At 49.3% G+C, this 20606-nt stretch overlaps 1 protein-coding gene across 3 annotated transcripts in view; it reads right to left on the bottom strand.

Annotated features, from left to right (window-relative positions):
* The window catches only part of NDST2 (N-deacetylase and N-sulfotransferase 2), a 229064-nt gene extending 211904 nt beyond the window's left edge, over positions 1 to 17160 (bottom strand). For 2 of the 3 annotated variants that reach the window (XM_073560053.1, XM_073560054.1), the window contains exon 1: positions 16906 to 17160. The gene's annotated coding sequence lies outside the window, so the exon portion shown is untranslated. The remainder of the gene's footprint in view (positions 1 to 16905) is intronic. The other variant, XM_073560055.1, reaches the window with a different exon arrangement.
* Positions 17161 to 20606: the final 3446 nt, after the last annotated feature.

Genomic DNA, 20606 nt, shown 5'->3' on the forward strand with positions numbered 1-20606 from the left:
GAACTCTTGGCTTGGTTAAAAAAAAAAAAAAAAAATTGCTACAAGTAATTACTTGCATGCATACCCAAAGGCCACGTTCACACTTTCAGTATTTGGTCAGTATTTTACATCAGTAATTTTAAGCCAAAACCAGGAGAGGAACAATCAGAGGAAAATGATAATAGAAACACGTCACCACTTCTGGATTTATCGCTGACTCCTGGTTTTGGCTTCCAATACGGATATAAAATACTGATCATGTGAACGTGGCCTTTGGGTATGCATACACGTAGCGAATATGTTGCAGATTCCCCTGTATCACAGTAGCATCACTTAGATGAGATTCTACTAAATCTCATTTATGTGCTATGTAAAATCCCCACACTTCACGGTAACTTACTATCTACAGCACGTGAAAGCTGCTGCAGAAATTCAGACTTTACAATAAAGAGGGTGCAGCATATATGTAATGAAAAAGGGAAAAAAAAACTATTATAATTCACATTACGACTAAAGGAGAGTAAAGTGATATCTGTTCCAGGAACTCGCGCCACGCCAGGCAGCTTTATGGGTAGAGTTGGGGTGATGATATAAATACGCAGTAATAAAAAGGATGAAGAGCGAAGTAAAAAGCAGGAGAGCCGGCGGCTCCATTTATCTGGCTGGCAGAGCAGCAGGTCTGGCTAATCCCCTCTTAGGCCATGTGGACACAGTTAATCAGGCTTTGCGGGGAGATTGTTTGCATTTTCTCTCAAAAACAAGTTTAGAATAAAGATTATTTAATCGGCGCTCCTAGGTGTGCAGCGGGGAGGTCGTCTGCTCTATAATTCACGGCTATTGAAACGAAGACGGGTTCAGAGGAAAACACCTCTCCATTGGACGCAGCGTATTTTGGCCGATTCTTATCGGACTCCGTGATTGCAGAAATCGCTTTGCTGCAAACACACAGGAGAATCCAGGAGATCTGACTGAGCAACTGGGCACATGTGATCACAAGCACCATGCAAATTTTCATGGGGGGGGCACCTTAAGTAATAGAGGGGCATTCACTTTAATAATTCCATCAGTTACATCATGTTTAGTGTGATCGGAGCAAGTCAATATTTATTCACAGGACGACGCCTGTTAAAGAATTTCTATTACATGTTTAGCTGTCTTCGGAATACTCGTCATGTCCATCTTGATAATGACGAGATGCTGAGAATAATCTTTGACTTCCCAATAACCATATTCGCTAGTGCAGAGAGCCTGCATGTTTGTTTCAATGCAGAGGGAGCGATAAGCCGCTGTCAGACATCTCTGGCGTGCTTCCCTCCCGGGAGAGCCGAGGATCGGACATAAATCACACATACCGGATAAATATTACAGAATCGCTTTCTAGTTGAGCTATAAACTGTATACAAATTCCACAGAGAAATCAGCAAAACTTTACCTTCGTTTTGGGTGTTCAATGGCAAATAAAACTAAATATAGGTAAAAAATAAAAATCAGTACAGGGAAAATCAAGGGAAGTAGTTACAAAGTTACTTCGTGTTTTACGTACAGTAGACTGTAAAGGGGGAGGTCTAAACTGCTGATAGGTGGCAGGAAGAACAGCTGATACATACATATACCAAGGTAGCATCTATTCGCGAGACCGCTAAAGACTAAGGGTAGGTGCACACCACCAGTAAATGCTGCGGGTTGGATGCTGCGTACTTGTGCAGCGTCCAACCCTCGGCATCCAGATGTTACGAGACTCAAAATAAAAACTTTAAAGTTGCAAGCAGCATGACCATAACGCCCTACTATCCATCCCAATCGGCAGCTGTGAGGGGTCAAAACTGCTACAAACAAGAATAATCAGACAATTTTAGACCAACATCAATCAATTTTAATGGTAAATCCACCATATCAATACCTGTAAATTTACTCTTTCAATGGTCTAGCAGTCAAAAAGGAAGCCACTATGTAAAGTCGTTCAGCAGCATGTAGCACTCCGGCTTTTCCCCACGCTCCTTTACCATGCTCATCTGCTCGGTAATGGTGAATAATCATTACATGTAAAGACGGGTCATGACGATCGAGCGCAACAAACAAGAGGCTGAGGGAAGCACTGAATGTTACCCTTAAATGAAGCTACAATGCCACTACTTGTGTGACCTGTGACGATACAGACGTACGGGATCACATCCGTCTACCAGGCAGCCTCCACAAGAGGGAACCGTTGTGTCTCAGCTTCCATAAGCCAGCCAATCAGAAGTGATGGGAGGGCAGCTGCCTCCAATAGGAGGCCTTCGAGTCAGTTTTCTTCCTCCTGGAGAAGGGCTGATTTGCATACTTTACCTAATACCCCTCTCTGCACAGATGTAGAACAAGAACCCCGAAACCTCAGTCTGCGGATTGAGGACTTTCTTTTCGCCAAGGCTTTGGTTTATTCACGTAGCAAACGTTGTTAAAGGGTCAGACACCAACCTATAGGAACATTACTTCCAATAGGTGGCTCTAGAGCCAGCTTCACTTCTGGAAGAGGGAAACCAATTTGTCAGACTTTCTACCCCAGAGGGCATTGGCCAGCCAGCCAGATTTCAGTTCTTGCATTGTGATGGGCGATATCTGCTGGAAAATATGTAACCCTGAGGACCGTAGCGTTCACTATCGGCTGCAGATCTGTGGATGAGACTTTGTAGCGATATAATGCGTGTGAGCCAAAATGGATTAAAAAAAAAAATAAAAATTAAAGTCTAAAATCTGGATTTAAGCAGGTTGTAATTAGTAAGACAACCAACTAAAATGGTCAGAGGTTCTAGTTTAGGATTTTTAGATTTTGTTTGTTATAATTTTGCAGTGAGCTTAAGAAAAACACTTAAAATCCAATGATGTACCTATACACAGTGCGGGATAATCCCTATAATAAAATATACTATAAGGCATTTCTGGACATTTAAAGTGTATGTGGAAGGAGTATAGGAACTCTGTAAAGCATGACAAGTCCTAGCCACAGCAGAGCAGATTGTAATTACCGCATATATTACTATGGCTACACAAGCCAGACTGCCAAAGCGTCAGAACGCTCCAGGAACATTGCAAGCCCAGCAAAATCACTGGAGACAGGAAAGATCTGCATTGTTCTGGGTTACTGGGACACAAGTGGCTTTCTTGGCCCCTTGTGACAGTCGGCATTGCATCACGGCCATTTACTCTACCTCCAAGAGCTAGAATGGAAAACCATTGGAGGCCATGGCAAATGCTACGAAAAGGAGGCCACAAATATGCATATATTATCTAACCAGTGCATAGGAAAACAGCACTGGAGACGATGAGGGGTAAAACATTTTGTTTGTTACTAGGAAGGTCTAAACCGTTGGTGGTAGAAACAATAGATTTACTGAAAAATTATCAAAGTTGGAATATCCAGGCAGCCCAAAATTGTATTATTGTATCCGGAGAATAGATTGCGCCGATGGGGAGCAGTAAGGGGGGTTTGGAGATGGATTTTTAAAAAAAACAAAGGGGGAGGGCATGGCTTTGAGCACACTGTATATCCTCCACGATTCCAATCATTATCTGGCTGCAGGATGGCCTGCCGTATACTGGCCTCAGTAGTCTCCTACTGCATACCGTCAACAACAAGTGGCTCATCATTATGACTACCAAGTATTGTTTGGTGATTCACAGCTAACACATGCCCAGACCCCTCGGAACCAGCCCAAATTTTTTGACAACTCTAAAAACCTCTTTAAAAAGGTGCGATTACCCCATGATAATCTGTGTGCATACCCACTATAAGGCTACATGGACATTATTGGAATCTTTAGGCTGTTAACACCTCCCGCACGCATTTCAGGCAGCGTTATTGCTGTAAGTGACCAGCATGTGATCCTACCGTTCCCCTACGGCGGCTGCTTTAAGAAGCCTACACCCGTGTGTGCCATTAGCTTAGCTTCATGGTATGTGAAGCAATACACTAGATTTTTATCAGCAGGACAACATTAGTTCTGGCAGTCCATGATTTATCACGTGGCCCAAATATTAGAGGACAGTTATAAACCTGCCTCTGGGTCCCATAAATTCCAGGGTTTATGGTCGCACAGTAACATTTTCTGTCTTTTTTTCCATTGTTAACAAGATCTCACCAGCTTGATCTCTTTTTTCGGACATTCTCAGGTAAACAAATAGTACAAAAGCTTATCTGAACATTAAAGTCCAGCCAGCACCCAAGAGCCGGCACACATCAGTGATGTATTATTCACGGGCAGCCTCCAGAAGAGACTGCCTGACAGCTCATTACAGCCACCGAGCAGCCTCCCTTTTGCTCAGTCACACAATTCCATTACAAAGAGATTGTCCCTGCAGACTCACTGGGTCACCGAGAGACAGGTAAGCGACTTCATTCCCCCCCGCACGAGTCCTGCTAAAATCTCCGCATAAGCACATCCATAACCTGAATGCTGAAGCGGTTATCAGATTTATCACTGGGATCTGCACTCCGAGACACACAGAAGACATAGTGACTACAATGTAACCTGCACCATTCATCCAGACACATGCTCCACACCAGCCAGCCGGGGTTACAAGAACTGTACACAATGCAGCCTCCCCGACACATGCCCCACACCAGCCAGTCGGGGTTAAAAGGATAGTATACCATTTAGCCTCCCCGTCACATGCTCCACACCAGCCAGTCAGGGTTACAAGGACAGTATACAATGCAGCCTCCCAGACACATGCCTCACACAGCAGGACCATTAGTGGTCACTTCCTCAGGAACAACGTATGGAGTCAGAAAGATCAGAGAAACATGCTGGACTGCACAGTGACACCAGGGACTTTCTGTAACCTAGGTCATTTACTGTGATGCCAACTTATTGATTTAGATGGGAATATTAAAACTGCCATTGATTAATATATTACATTTCTGCTTTCTTGGCCAGGGCGTTTTCGGTAGCCAGCAAGATGTGCTCTCAAGCCAGGCCATGGGGGTGGATGCGTTGTGCGTTGGCAGGAGGGTACAAATGGTTTTGATAGTCGGGGCATTTAGGGTTTCCAACCTCAGTCCCACACAAACTAGGTCTACGTTCACTCGTTCAGTATTTTACACCACTTTTTGTTAGCCAAAAATCAGTAGAGGAACAATTAGAGGAAAAGTATAGAAACACGTCACCACTTCTGTATTTATCAACCAATCCTGGTTTTGGCTTACAATTATTGATGTAAAATACAGACCAAAATACAGATAGTGTGAACATGGCCTAATAGTACAATTCAGATAGCTGCTGGACAAACGTTTGCTCAGCTCAGGGAAATAGAAAGAACCAAGAGAACAAAAAGATCAGGCATGTTGAAATTTTATACGCCTGACCTCTGCCATTGAGTCTGGATACCACCATGCACATTAGATGGTCATTTCTAATTGAAAATTTACAGAAAACTAGCTGCATTCAAAATGTCAGTCATGACATTTAATGAGTGACAACGTGCACCAATTGCATCGGGGGTGTGGAGTGTGATCCCCAGAAGGTACTGTACAGGGCACAAAAATGCCAATATTGAACAGTTGAATACAAGCATTTCTGAGTTGTAGCACTCAACAAAACCATCGTGGTTAGGCCTTTCGTAACAAAAATTCTCCACATCTATATCTGACCTAAAAAATGTCTTACAAAAACATCAGTGATTAAAGCAGAAGACTCTAGACAGATACAGTAACCGTACAGAAGTACACGGCTCGTCCGACGAAGCGGAAGCAATGGGAACAGACAGAGGCTCTATGATGAAGCATAGGTTCAGGACTTGACACCTCTTCAGGGTTTGGTTTCGTTTGTATAAAAAGGATGACATGTCCATTTTTCAAGGGACTGAAATGCTAAAGAAAAAAATAAAATGCCAGGCTATTTCTATTACACACACATTATTATATACAGATGTCATTTTTTTTCAACACAAAAGCAGGCTATAAAGCTGTATACTCCATATAGGCCATTGAAGGAGCACGGGCTAACTGGTGCCAATGACTGGCATTTTCCATTTTAAAAATTCTATTAATTCTAAAAGGGGGTACCGTAATTAACTGTGCAATCAACAGAATAAGCCTTCATACATGTTACTACAGAACCACCCCAAATAACTGCTGGGTAGGTACTAAGAATTATTATTACAGGTAATGTCACATATTCGGTGTATTGTATTGCAGATCTGTACTATATAGACACGTGCCGGAGACTTAGGCCAGTTTCACACGTCAGTGTCTCCGGTACGTGTGGTGACAGTTTTCTCACGTACCAGAGACAAATGAATGGGTCTATGCACATGTCAGCGTGTTTTTATGGACTGTGTAAAACACGCAGACGTGTCAGTTTGCACCTGGACACACGGGCCGCAAAACATACCGCACACGTGCACCCGGAGAACAGTGCACACTGTCCTCTGTGTGCACGGACAGCCGCGGGGGAAGTAGCGCTTCTGTAAGCCGCTGTTCCCCAGCGTCAGGGCTGTGGAGTCGGAGTCGTGGAGTCGGAGTTAGTTTTGGTTGGAGTCGGAGTCGGTAGAAATGTACCGACTCCTGCTTTAAAAAAAAATGTATTAATATTTCATAATTGAACTTTTATATGAATTTTATAAATGTTACTCAAATATATATGTTCTATCAAACTATGAACAACAGTGATAAGCAGTTCTGCTGGAGATAGAGACATTTCTTACTTCTTGTGTGTCACTGTTCTCCACTGCCCTTATCTAATCTTATACTTGGTTAACCTCATGCTGCCCCAACCCTCCTACTTACAATGTATGAAACTGAAAGTGAAAATGTGTTGCAAATTCTTAGTAGTAAAGCTCCTCCTCTAGACTAGATCATACTAGGTGTGCGTCTTCCAAGCATCTCACAGCTGCCTGCTACTCAGAAGAGGAAGACTGTAAGAAGTATTATCCTTTCAACAAACTTTGCATCAGTTAACTGTGAGTACATGAGGAATAATAACAGTATTACTGACCACTATATCAGTTGTACGACCTGGAAATAATTTTGTACAATTGTTTTTAGGAAAAACAATTGTCATTTGGATTATGAATGCAGAATTAAAAACCTGAGAAAGTCAAAGAAGCATCACATTAAATCAACTGTATTTGAACATTTCACCATCACTCAAGATAGAAAACATTATGTCTGTCAGTGTATGACAAATGATCCAGACGAAAACAAATGCTGTGAAGCCAAGATGAGTGCATATTCAGGCAAAGATAAAAATGCTCCTACCAGAGCTTCTAATCTAAAGAGACATTTACAGCGCTTTCATCCAGAAGTACTGAAAGCAGTGGATGAGAAAGACTGCATCCAAACCAATGAACCAGTGCCCAGCTCTTCCAGCCAAACAAAGGAGCAGAGAACTTTGCAGCCATCAGTTGCAAGATATTTTGTCAGTGACAAAGTTACTGTGACAATGACAGTAGATACATTTAAAAAACAGATCATAGAGCTTGTTGTAAAGGATAGTGTGCCTATTTCATTATTTTCACGACCAGCTTTTGTGTGTCTGAATGGGGAAATGGCCCGCAAGCTTGGTGTTTCTCTGGAGAGAGAGAGTAATAGAAAATTATTAATCGAAGAAGCTTTTAAACAAAAGGAAGAACTTAAAAAAACTCTCAAGGGACACTTTATGTTTCTTAAAATGGATGCCTGCACACGTCACAGAGTGAACTATTTTGCCATAAATGTCCGATTTGTTTGTGACAAAAATGAAATAGTTACCAAGACATTGGCAGTAAAAGACACCAAAGCTCATCACACCAGTGAGTTTCTCCAGGTCTTGGTGGAAAAGGTTCTGCAAGACTATGAACTTAAAAAAGAGCAAGTTCTTTCTGTCGTAACTGACAATGCTTCAAATATGATAAGTACTATTAAGCTAATGAATGAGAGTAATGATGGTGACCAGCAGCTAGAAGAACATTCTGGGTCCACAGACACAGAAATGTTTGAAATAGAGGAACACAGTATTGTAACTGAGGAGCAAACTGAAGTTGCTTCAGATGAACAGCGACATGATAGTTTAGATGATCTTGTTGAAACTGTGTCAATATGTTCTTTCATTCATCACATGCGCTGTGTTGTGCATACGCTACAGCTGGCTATAAGAGACAGTCTGCAAGAAGGACATGCTGCTGCACTGATTGTCAAGATGAGAAAATTGGCGACTGTTGCCAGAACCCCTAAAGTTGACTCAATTTTGAAGAGACGTGCTGGAAAAGGGGCAATTATTGATCAAGCCACACGATGGGGCAGTACTTACTTAATGATTCAGCGCTTGGTTGAACTGAAAACCTTTCTTGTAGACATGGCTAACCCTCAACTGACGCTAAATGAAAGTCAGTGGAATCAGGAGACTGAGCTGGAAAAATTGCTAGAGCACCCATTTACAGTGACTAAAAAAATACAAGCAGAGGACTTAACTCCAGGTATTTTCTTAAAGGAGTGGAAGAACCTGATGTTTCGCCTGTCCCAAAGAGGAGGGTTAATTGCAAGTGGCATTGCTACATCAATGAAACGGAGAGAGGAGCTACTATTACAAAATAACATTCTTTTGGCAGCTGTTTATGTAGACCCAATGCATCGGATTCTTCTAGATGATCAACAGCTAAGTAAAGGAAAAGAAGCTCTGTTTGAAATAGCAGTAAGGATGAAAGGGTTGCAGAACAGTTAGGAGGAACAAGAAGAATTTGGTCGTCCTGCCACATCTTCACCCTCATCATCAACTGATGAAGAATTTAATTTCGAAAAATATTTGGATCACAAGGACCGTGCAAAGCGTTCCCGCATAGAAGAGGAGTCATCCCCATCAAGGAACACAGCCAGTACATTTCAGCAGAATTTTTCATGTGCACTAAAAGAAATTGAGAAATTTGACCGTTCATCAAAAATAACAGTGCAACAAGCGATTCCTCTGTATCCTGACATTGTCAGAGATGTTGCCCGAGTGGTTACTGCTTAGCCACCAACACAAGTTAGTGTAGAGAGGTTGTTCTCTGCTCTCAAAATAATTAGATCAGATTTGAGGGCATCCATGAAGGAGGATCTGACAGAGGCAATACTTTTTCTGAGGACAAATTTATAGATTTCTTCTTATTAACTGCATAAAAGTGTTTATTGCATATTTACTTACAGTTTAGAAAAGTTTGTAAAAGTTATTTGCTATATTCTAATTGTATTCTAATAAATGTAGTTTTTGCTCTAAGTGGTCTGATTACTTATATGATGGTGAGAAACTGAATAAGCATGATGTTTAATATTTTACAACAGTAAATTTGTTGTTATGAATTGGCCATTTATGAAGGAGTCGGAGTCGGAGCCGGAGTTGGAGTCGGAGCCGGAGCCTGATAAAATCCAGGAGTCGGAGTCGCAACTGTGGCTTACCGACTCCACAGCCCTGACCAGCGTCAGTCCGTGTGGTACTGATGCGGCACACGGTTGCCACACATGTGCCGCACACACTGATATCTCTGGTACCGGAAATATCAGGATGTGTGAAACCGGCCTTACAGGGTATAAACCAATGAGAATACAATCAATGAAAACTAAACATAATTCACTGCTTCACACAAAGGAAAAGGCAAGAAATCTAAGAAGAAGAAAACCGAAGTGAACTGAGGCATCAAACCACTATACAATGTACCGTATTTAGCTGTAGAAAAGGAGAGGGACCCCGGTCACAGGCAGAGCACAACTTTATCAGACAAGGATTTTCCTGAAAGAGGATAGATAATTCACAAGCTATAGGCACATCATTAATGTATCAGGTTTGTAAATACTGGGATCTAAAGAAATTATATTTCCATATTTTCTATGCAGCAAACTATAGAGCGCACATACCAAGTGCAATACCACCAAGCACATTACTGAGCATGAGCCTGAAGGGCTAATGTACTGGAAGTATGGCAGGCCACAGGTAATAGAGAACTGTCAGCAGGAACCTTTCAGCTGCCACATTTCATACTCTACCAGTTCACAGACATGCAGATTTGGCATGGCAGGACATGTAACATATTTCTAAGAATAAGAGACTGCTGGGACAGATTATACAGCACGGTGGCTCAGTGGTTAGCACTGCATCTTTGCAGCGCTGGGGGCCAGCACTCAAATCCCACCAAGGACAACATCAGCAAGGAGTTTGTATGCTCTCCCCGTGTTTGCGTGGGTTTCCTCCTACTTTCCAAAGACGTACTGATAGGAAATTTAGATGGTGAGCCCCAATGGGGACAGTGATAATGACTGTAAAGCGCTGCAGAATATGTTAGCAATATATAAAAGAGCAAAATAAGTAAGCTTAGCCAAGGAATTGTTATGGAGCATCTTCACTTTAAAGAAGATCTGGCAGAAATTTGGAAGTGGGGGTATTTCTGGGACTTGTTCTTTTCATGATACTGTGTGGTAGATAATATCTGTAAAATTTAAATATTACATGGTGTAATTAAACGGTGTCACAACAGATAGAGATATATATAAAATTTGTGTAAATCTCTGTGTAATAAGGCTGCAGCGGCCACAGTACATCAACCATAAGAAACAATATCATTGATCCGGCCTGTGGAGGAAACAGGTAAATGCACGGTGACATCAGGCTGCACAAGGCCGGCTCATCTCTCCTACAGCATCCGGGCCTGCGTCACGGTCCACACGCACGGAAGTGTATTAACGGGATCCAATTCATCCATCCTGGAGCACAGGGACAGATGTCACATGAGGACTGCTGCAGCTTTAGTGTAAAGGGTGTGTTCACACTTACAGCAAGTGCACACGTTGCAAAGAGAAGAAAAAAAAAAAAAATCCACATGTTGCATTTGAATTTTGTACTGTAGTACTCTGCACAACTTTATTCCATGTGGACTCACCCTAAGGCCCCCATCACACATAGCGACGCACCAGCGATCCCGACAACGATATGACCTTGTCAGGATCACTGGTGAGTCGCTACATGATCGCTGGTGAGCTGCCATACAGGCAGACTCAACAGTGATCAGGACCAGCGAGGACGCGGGTAACAAGCGAGGGTGTCGCTTAGTTACCCGCTGTGTACCTAGATACCAGCGCGCTGGTGCAGGGAGCTGGTAACCAAGGTAAACAGCGGGTTTCTAAGCACAGCGCGGCGCTTAGAAACCTGCTGTTTACCTTGGCTGCCAGCTCCCTGCATCAGCCTGCTGGTATCTAGGGTACACAGGGGGTTTCTAAGTGACGCGCGGCGCTTAGAAACCCGCGGTTTACCTTGGATACCAGCTCGCTGGTCTCCCGCCTGCCACACGCAGCGATGCGCGCTGGTCAGCAGGAGACCAACAATCAAAAAAATGTCCAGGGCTTTCCAGAACAATCAACGATACCCGGCGGGGTGGGGGGGTGGTTTTGGGAGCGGTCGCTGATACCTGTCACACAGCAATATCGCTGCTGAGATCGCTGTTGGGTCACAAAACTCGCGACTCAGCAGCGATCTCGCTGTGTGTGACGGGGGCTTAACCCTACGTTCCCACGATCTGGATATAGCTGTGCTTAGATGCAGCGGATTTTCACGTTCTAATCAAGCAGGTGAATCCGCAAGTGTGCATTGAACAATGCAGATTTACCGCATCCAATCCATTGTGGAAATTTCTGCTGCAGAGACTAGCACGGGTGAGTTTACACAGCGTCAAATAGCAGCAGAGTGGGCGTGAGATTGCTATAAATCCATCCACTGTGCATGTACTGTACAACAAAGCATAAGTGCAATGCGCTCAAAAACCTTACGCGTGTGAACATGGGGAAATATGCATCCAACAGAAAGCTACTGTATAAGGCTGGTTTCACATTTGCGTTTTTTGCGCAGCGGATCTTGCGCGTCATGCGTACCTATGTTTAACACGGCGTGCGCATGGTCTTGCGCTTGCACGTGTTCGTATGCGTTTTCGTGCGCATGCGCTTTTTCAAGGTGTGCGCCTAGGTGTGCCAGACGCAACCTGTTGCATTTTTGGGTCCGCCGAAAGGCGTAAAAAAACCGCATGTGCACGATTGCGCATGGAATGTGACAAAGTAACGCATTATAGTCTATGGGAAAGCAGGCGTGCGTTTGTCTGCATTTTTGTGCGCATGCGTTTTTGGCGTAAAAATGTGTAGACACTGGTTTTAACCCCTAGAGAACGAATGCGCATAAAAAACGCATGCAAAAACGCATGATGCGTTTTTTGCATGCGTTTCTATTACGCACGATGCGCAGCGCAAAAAAAAAAACACTAATGTGAAATTAGCCTAAGACGACACTAACTTACCTACATTTATCAAACATTTGCTCTGGTTCTAGTTACAGACACTGTAAATGCGACTTAATGCCCTTGGTGAGAAAAATGACAGAATCTACCTTCATTTCTACAACTATCTTACACAACGCCACATTCATCCAATTCCAGTAACGTATGAAACCTAGCCGTCACCAGCGTTGCAATATCATGTATTGTGTCCAGGGGACAATTATTTTACCTACGTCCTCCATCTCAGACACAGCTCCCATTGTATAGAGTGATTTCAGAATGATGGAGGAAAGCAGAGCACCTAGAGAAGCCCACTGCAAACACTGGCTAAATGGACAACCCAGGACCCCAGTACTGCAAAGCCCAGGAGGACAGAACAGGCAGATTGCCACTTTGTAGTACAGTAGATTTTAAAAAGTGAAAAACAAATAAAAGGTCTCTTTCGGAATATCAATATTTCTACTTGTGGACCCTATTATGAATAGAGACGCTGAGTGCAACAAACCACTCTGGTGCTCTCAGCTGAAAAATGAGGCTTTGCAATGCGCCCCTTATAGCATTTCATGGTGTCAGACAAAACAAATGACAATTCCCTGTATACGATGAGCTCCAGCGGTAGAGGAACACTGCTCCGATGCTGCTAACCTGCCAGTGACACATGACGGTGCCTAGAGCTCGGGAATACAGCTACTACAGGGTCCAAACAAGCCACGAAAACAAGAGCACGAATGGCTACAAATCCATAACAGTGACCGCATACACTAGTGACAGATCCACCAGGATTTCTACATTGCTTCCATCACCTCTCTTAATGGGACGGACATAATATATTGTAACATTACAAGCTGTGTGTTTGTTGTTTTATGTACTCGTTACTAACAAAACTTACTAGTACACCATGACGCCTACAAGACTTGGGATCCACCCAGAACAGGTTGGCAGCAATTCTCCAGGACAAAGGGAACTGCACAGTGCAACCGCAAAGTGTCAACCATAACAGCTCACAGGTGGTGTGAACAGCCCCGGCCGCCCCCCGCGTGATCAGCCCCAGCCGCTCCAAGACTCACCACCACGTGATCAGCCGCTCCCCCCCCGACGTGGACGGCCGCCCCAAGGCGCCCCCCGCGTGAACAGCCCCAGCAGCTCCAAGACGCCCCCTGCGTGATGAGCCACCCCAAGGCGACCCCCGTGTGAATGGCTATTCCAAGGCGCCCCCACCCCCGTGTGAACAGGCGCCCCCCCAGTGTAAACAGCCGCCCCAAGGCGCCCCCCCCCAGTGTGAACAGCCGCCCCAAGGCACCCCCCCAGTGTGAACAGCCGCCCCAAGGCGCCCCCCCCAGTGTGAACAGCCGCCCCAAGGCGCCCCCCCCCCCCCGTGAACAGCCGCCCCTCTCATGTGAACAGCCGATCCAAGGCACACACCCCGTGTGAACAGCCTCCCCCCTCATGTGAACAGGCCCCCAGGCGCCCCCACGCGTGAACAGCCGCCCCCACGCGTGAACAGCCGCCCCCACGCGTGAACAGCCGCCCCCACGCGTGAACAGCCGCCCCCACGCGTGAACAGCCGCCCCCACGCGTGAACAGCCGCCCCCACGCGTGAACAGCCGCCCCCACGCGTGAACAGCCGCCCCCACGCGTGAACAGCCGCCCCCACGCGTGAACAGCCGCCCCCACGCGTGAACAGCCGCCCCCAAGGCGCCCCCACGCGTGAACAGCTGCCCCCAAGGCGCCCCCACGCGTGAACAGCTGCCCCCAAGGCGCCCTCATGTGAACAGTTTAGGCTACAGAAATGGGTACTTGCCCTGTCGTATATAACTGGTGGCAGTCTACAACATACACGGGACAGCCGAGATTTCCCTACTTCTCATTATAATCCGGTATATCAGTCTCCCCATATTATAATGTGGTAGTGACAGCAGAAACATATTTATGCTCAACAGCATCTGCCTATATGTCACATCATGTACAAACATGTCACAGCACACCAGCATGTACACACGCAGCCGGGATGTGTCATATAAAGGCGGCACAAGGCTGAGGTTCTCTCCACAACATCGCTGGCGATGCGCAGCAGTCATCTTCTTGTTCCCACTTCTGACTGCGGCTGACAACCTTCACAAGTCTGGCATTTCTTTATTCAGAAGAATGTGCTTCAGGGCCTCCACCAGTCGCACATTACACCAAAGCTCTGACTTCACAGCAAATTAACCCGTATGTCTGGGAATGAAATTATAAGCAATTACCCAATCCATTGTTCTATATGTGTAGGAGAGATTTTTGAGAGAGGGCACCAATAATCCCCTCCGAAACCCTACATGTGCCTGTGCAGGGAGCAGCAGAGAGCCTTGAGTAGAGCCCTGGGGTGCACATGTAGGTAGAGATGGCAATTCTGTGCCTTGCAGTACATGCAGCCACATCTATATACAGCATGATGTGGAGCAGATTGATATACATGGGCGGCACGGTGGCTCAGTGGTTAGCGCTGCAGCCTTGCAGCGCTGGGGTCCTGGGTTCAAATCCCACCAAGGACAACATCTGCAAGGAGTTTGTATGTTCTCCCCGTGTTTGCGTGGGTTTCCTCCGGGTACTCCGGTTTCCTCCCACATTCCAAAGACATACTGATAGGGAATTTAGATTGTGAGCCCCATTGGGGACAGTGATGATAATGTGTGAAAACTGTAAAGCGCTGCGGAATTTGTTAGCGCTATATAAAAATAAAGATTATTATTATTATTATTATTATTATTATTATATACAGGTTTGTGGAAAGAGGTTCACTCTGACCTATTAGAAATACTAAATATTCTCCCCTTACATGTCTATCAGTCTGCTCCAGGTTACCCACAAATATGACAGACTAACGTGACAGATTCCAGCCATCACCCCTAGATCAGCAGAACTGGTCCAATATGGTCTCACCCTACGCCCCATCCTCACCACGGGCGACACATAACACCCGGAAACTTCATTTTAGTGCAATTTATGGGTTAATTTCCTTACTTTCCGAGTGAATTACATTACTGTCCCCAATGAAACGTCACAGACAACCCTTGTAATGTGTTTTCCATCCTGCAACATACTGCAAAATTCACCATCACCTGACACACAGGGACAACTACCAGGGCAAACACATGTCCCATGCAATAACGACTGCTACCTTAGAGGGGAAAACTACAGCAATGTGACAAGAGCGCCCCACTGACAAGGGGCCAAGCCTTACAGTAACATGTGGCCAGATGGTCTCCAGGACGCTGCACAAGATAATGCTCGAACTCTCCATCCAGGACATGTATATTATATGGCCACGACAGAGAGATTGTGAGATTTTCCAGCTCCAAAGTTCAGGTCCCCATTGATTTCTATGAGGTTTCTATCCATAACTGCCAGGGACAAGCTGGGCTCTGCTACATCCATAACTGCCAGGGACAAGCTGGGCTCTGCTACATCCATAACTGCCAGGGACAAGCTGGGCTCTGCTACATCCATAACTGCCAGGGACAAGCTGGGCTCTGCTACATCCATAACTGCCAGGGACAAGCTGGGCTCTGCTACATCCATAACTGCCAGGGACAAGCTGGGCTCTGCTACATCCATAACTGCCAGGGACAAGCTGGGCTCTGCTACATCCATAACTGCCAGGGACAAGCTGGGCTCTGCTACATCCATAACTGCCAGGGACAAGCTGGGCTCTGCTACATCCATAACTGCCAGGGACAAGCTGGGCTCTGCTACATCCATAACTGCCAGGGACAAGCTGGGCTCTGCTACATCCATAACTGCCAGGGACAAGCTGGGCTCTGCTACATCCATAACTGCTAGGGACAAGCTGGGCTCTGCTACATCCATACACCCAGGGACAAGCTGGGCTCTGCTACATCCATACACCCAGGGACAAGCTGGGCTCTGCTACATCCATACACCCAGGGACAAGCTGGGCTCTGCTACATCCATACACCCAGGGACAAGCTGGGCTCTGCTACATCCATACACCCAGGGACAAGCTGGGCTCCGCTACATCCATACACCCAGGGACAAGCTGGGCTCCGCTACATCCATACACCCAGGGACAAGCTGGGCTCTGCTACATCCATACACCCAGGGACAAGCTGGGCTCTGCTACATCCATACACCCAGGGACAAGCTGGGCTCTGCTACATCCATAACTGCTAGGGACAAGCTGGGCTCTGCTACATCCATAACTGCTAGGGACAAGCTGGGCTCTGCTACATCCATAACTGCTAGGGACAAGCTGGGCTCTGCTACATCCATAACTGCTAGGGACAAGCTGGGCTCTGCTACATCCATAACTGCTAGGGACAAGCTGGGCTCTGCTACATCCATAACTGCTAGGGACAAGCTGGGCTCTGCTACATCCATAACTGCTAGGGACAAGCTGGGCTCTGCTACATCCATAACTGCTAGGGACAAGCTGGGCTCTGCTACATCCATAACTGCTAGGGACAAGCTGGGCTCTGCTACATCCATAACTGCTAGGGACAAGCTGGGCTCTGCTACATCCATACACCCAGGGACAGGCTCGGCTCTGCTACATCCATAACTGCTAGTGACAATCTCGGCTCTGCTACATCCATACGGCCAGCACCGCTCCCTCCAGAGCTGCAGGTCTGCTGTGCACATATGCCCCCGCCCGCTGCCTCTCCCCGGCGCCCGCTGCTCGGGTATTACCTGCGGCGAGTCCGGACCTCCGCCTGCTCCGGGGAGACAGCAGCACAAGATCCAGGAAAGCAAATCCTCAGAGCGCAGGAAGTTGATGGAGAGATCCCCTCCCCCCGCCGGTAGTATCTCCGCAGGTTCTCCGCCCCGGTGACCCTTCTCTTCCCGCCCCAGTTTCTGTCAGCGTCCGAGGACCGGTTCTTCTCGTCCCCCGGCCTCCGCCAACCCAGAGCAGCGGCGGCAGCAGCTCACAGCGCGGCAACAATAACAGCGGCCCCCGCCTCCACCTCCCCGGAGACCCCGCCCCCATCCCAGGCACGCCCCGGGGCGTCAGCTCCGCCCACCGCTCAGTCATGACAGACTGGGACAGGGACGCCAGTGTGCAGTAACCACAGAGCGCTGAGGGAGAGAGGGAGGGTACAGCCTGTACTCAGCCACTGACCGGCGGGGCTCCGGGCACACCTGAGGGTACAGCCTGTACTCAGCCACTGACAGGCGGGACTCTGGGCACACCTGAGGGTACAGCCTGTACTCAGCCACTGACAGGCGGGGATCCGGGCACACCTCAGGGTACAGCCTGTACACAGCCACTGACCGGCGGGGCTCTGGGCACACCTGAGGGTACAGCCTGTACTCAGCCACTGACAGGCGGGACTCTGGGCACACCTGAGGGTACAGCCTGTACTCAGCCACTGACCGGCGGGGCTCCGGGCACACCTGAGGATACAGCCTGTGCACAGCCACTGACAGGCGGGACTCCGGGCACACCTGAGGGTACAGCCTGTACGCAGCCACTGACAGGCGGGATTCCGGGCACACCTGAGGGTACAGCCTGTACTCAGCCACTGACAGGCGGGACTCCGGGCACACCTGAGGGTACAGCCTGTGCACAGCCACTGACAGGCGGGACTCTGGGCACACCTGAGGGTACAGCCTGTACGCAGCCACTGACAGGCGGGACTCCGGGCACACCTGAGGGTACAGCCTGTACTCAGCCACTGACCGGCGGGACTCCGGGCACATCTGAGGATACAGCCTGTGCACAGCCACTGACAGGCGGGACTCCGGGCACATCTGAGGGTACAGCCTGTGCACAGCCACTGACAGGCGGGACTCCGGGCACACCTGAGGGTACAGCCTGTGCACAGCCACTGACAGGCGGGACTCCGGGCACACCTGAGGGTACAGCCTGTACGCAGCCACTGACAGGCGGGACTCTGGGCACACCTGAGGGTACAGCCTGTACTCAGCCACTGACCGGCGGGACTCCGGGCACATCTGAGGATACAGCCTGTGCACAGCCACTGACAGGCGGGACTCTGGGCACACCTGAGGGTACAGCCTGTACGCAGCCACTGACAGGCGGGACTCCGGGCACACCTGAGGGTACAGCCTGTACTCAGCCACTGACCGGCGGGACTCCGGGCACATCTGAGGATACAGCCTGTGCACAGCCACTGACAGGCGGGACTCCGGGCACATCTGAGGGTACAGCCTGTGCACAGCCACTGACAGGCGGGACTCCGGGCACACCTGAGGGTACAGCCTGTGCACAGCCACTGACAGGCGGGACTCTGGGCACACCTGAGGGTACAGCCTGTACGCAGCCACTGACAGGCGGGACTCTGGGCACACCTGAGGGTACAGCCTGTACTCAGCCACTGACCGGCGGGACTCCGGGCACATCTGAGGATACAGCCTGTGCACAGCCACTGACCGGCGGGGCTCTGGGCACACCTGAGGGTACAGCCTGTACTCAGCCACTGACAGGCGGGACTCTGGGCACACCTGAGGGTACAGCCTGTACTCAGCCACTGACCGGCGGGACTCTGGGCACACCTGAGGATACAGCCTGTGCACGGCCACTGACCGGCGAGGCTCTGGGCACACCTGAGGGTACAGCCTGTACACAGCCACTGACCGGCGGGGCTCTGGGCACACCTGAGGGTACAGCCTGTGCACAGCCACTGAGAGGCGGGACTCTGGGCACACCTGAGGGTACAGCCTGTACACAGCCACTGACAGATGGGACTCTGGGCACACCTGAGGGTACAGCCTGTACTCAGCCACTGACAGATGGGACTCTGGGCACACCTGAGGGTACAGCCTGTACACAGCCACTGACCGGCGGGACTCCGGGCACACCTGAGGGTACAGCCTGTACACAGCCACTGACATGCGGGACTCTGGGCACACCTGAGGGTACAGCCTGTGCACAGCCACTGACAGACGGGACTCCGGGCACACCTGAGGGTACAGCCTGTGCACAGCCACTGACAGGCGGGACTCTGGGCACACCTGAGGGTACAGCCTGTGCACAGCCACTGACCGGCGGGGCTCCGGGCACACCTGAGGGTACAGCCTGTGCACAGCCACTGACCGGCGGGGCTCCGGGCACACCTGAGGGTACAGCCTGTACACAGCCACTGACAGGCGGGACTCTGGGCACACCTGAGGGTACAGCCTGTACTCAGCCACTGACAGATGGGACTCTGGGCACACCTGAGGGTACAGCCTGTACACAGCCACTGACCGGCGGGACTCCGGGCACACCTGAGGGTACAGCCTGTACACAGCCACTGACATGCGGGACTCTGGGCACACCTGAGGGTACAGCCTGTGCACAGCCACTGACAGACGGGACTCCGGGCACACCTGAGGGTACAGCCTGTGCACAGCCACTGACAGGCGGGACTCTGGGCACACCTGAGGGTACAGCCTGTGCACAGCCACTGACCGGCGGGGCTCCGGGCACACCTGAGGGTACAGCCTGTGCACAGCCACTGACCGGCGGGGCTCCGGGCACACCTGAGGGTACAGCCTGTACACAGCCACTGACAGGCGTGACTCTGGGCACACCTGAGGGTACAGCCTGTGCACAGCCACTGACAGGCGGGACTCTGGGCACACCTGAGGGTACAGCCTGTACGCAGCCACTGACAGGCGGGACTCCGGGCACACCTGAGGGTACAGCCTGTACTCAGCCACTGACCGGCGGGACTCCGGGCACATCTGAGGATACAGCCTGTGCACAGCCACTGACAGGCGGGACTCCGGGCACATCTGAGGGTACAGCCTGTGCACAGCCACTGACAGGCGGGACTCTGGGCACACCTGAGGGTACAGCCTGTACGCAGCCACTGACCGGCGGGACTCCCGGCACATCTGAGGATACAGCCTGTGCACAGCCACTGACCGGCGGGGCTCTGGGCACACCTGAGGGTGCAGCCTGTACTCAGCCACTGACAGGCGGGACTCTGGGCACACCTGAGGGTACAGCCTGTACTCAGCCACTGACCGGCGGGACTCTGGGCACACCTGAGTATACAGCCTGTACTCAGCCACTGACCGGCGGGACTCTGGGCACACCTGAGGATACAGCCTGTGCACGGCCACTGACCGGCGGGGCTCTGGGCACACCTGAGGGTACAGCCTGTACACAGCCACTGACCGGCGGGGCTCTGGGCACAGCTGAGGGTACAGCCTGTGCACAGCCACTGAGTGGCGGGGCTCTGGGCACACCTGAGGGTACAGCCTGTGCACAGCCAATGAGTGGCGGGGCTCTGGGCACACCTGAGGGTACAGCCTGTACACAGCCACTGACTGGCAGGACTCTGGACACACCTGAGGATACAACCTGTGCACAGCCACTGAGCGGCGGGGCTCTGGGCACACCTGAGGGTACAGCCTGCGCACGGCCACTGACTAGCGGG

Source organism: Dendrobates tinctorius, unplaced genomic scaffold (genome assembly GCF_039654945.1).
Source record: "Dendrobates tinctorius isolate UK_male_01 unplaced genomic scaffold, ASM3965494v1 ptg000292l, whole genome shotgun sequence".
Lineage (NCBI taxonomy): Eukaryota > Metazoa > Chordata > Amphibia > Anura > Dendrobatidae > Dendrobates > Dendrobates tinctorius.